Source organism: Orycteropus afer, unplaced genomic scaffold (genome assembly GCF_000298275.1).
Source record: "Orycteropus afer afer isolate SDZICR_OR568_19922 unplaced genomic scaffold, OryAfe1.0 scaffold00272, whole genome shotgun sequence".
Classification (NCBI taxonomy): Eukaryota; Metazoa; Chordata; class Mammalia; order Tubulidentata; family Orycteropodidae; genus Orycteropus; species Orycteropus afer.
The window spans coordinates 282008-282986 of record NW_006921859.1 but is presented as its reverse complement, the minus strand read 5'-3'; positions in this window follow the sequence as shown (position 1 = coordinate 282986).

Here is a 979-nt window from a genome sequence, read left to right as displayed (position 1 = left end):
GACTTGACGGCACATAACAACAACAACAACATCACTACATAAGTAGACTGCCCAACCTTCCTTCTGAGAAATGGCTGATGGGTTTGAAACACAAGCCTTCTGGTTAGCAGTTAAGTGCCTTAGGCACTATGCCACCAGAGCTCTGGAGTCTAGTCTACTGTTCAAAAATCTTTTCAGACCTGGGCTACCTTTCTAGCTGTGTGACCTTGGGAACACTATTAACCTGTCTCAGCCTCCTTTCCCTCTTCTGTGTAATAACATTCATTTTGCAAGATTTTTTGAGGGTTGAGATATGTGAGGTGCTGTGTCAGGCACACAGTGTTGTAGCTAGTGTTAATCTGAAGTCCCTGGGTGGTACAAATGATTTGCAATCAGCTGCTAACCTAAAGGTTGGCAGTTCAAACCTACCCAGCAGCACTGCAAAAGAAAGGCCTGGAGATTACAGCCAAGTAAACCCTATGGAGCTCGGTTCTACTCTGTAACACACTGGATCACCTTGAGTCAAAGTCAACTCAACAGCATTGGGTTTGGTTTTTGGTTTAGTTTGGTTTGGTTTTTAGTCTAGGAGTCCCTGGGTAGTGCAAATGCTTTAGTGCTCGAGTATCAACCAAAAGATTGGAGGTTCAAGTCCATCCAGAGGCACCTCAGAAGAAATGTTTAGCAATCTACTTTCAAAGAATCAGACACTGAAAACCATATGGAACACACTTGTACTCTGACACACATGGGAATCAACTCCACGGCAACTGGTTAGGTTTTGGTATTGTTGGTCTACAAATAATTGAAATATCATAGGATGGAAGTCTTAACCTGATCCCTCAAGTACAAGTATTCACACCCTTCTGTGTCTCACTGTGCCCTGTACAGGTGTCTATCTTAGCACAACTCAAACCCCATGTATTACACAGTAGAACTGTTCCACTGGGTTTTCTTGGATGTAATTTATGGAAGCAAATCACTAAGCCTTCTTCCCCTGCAC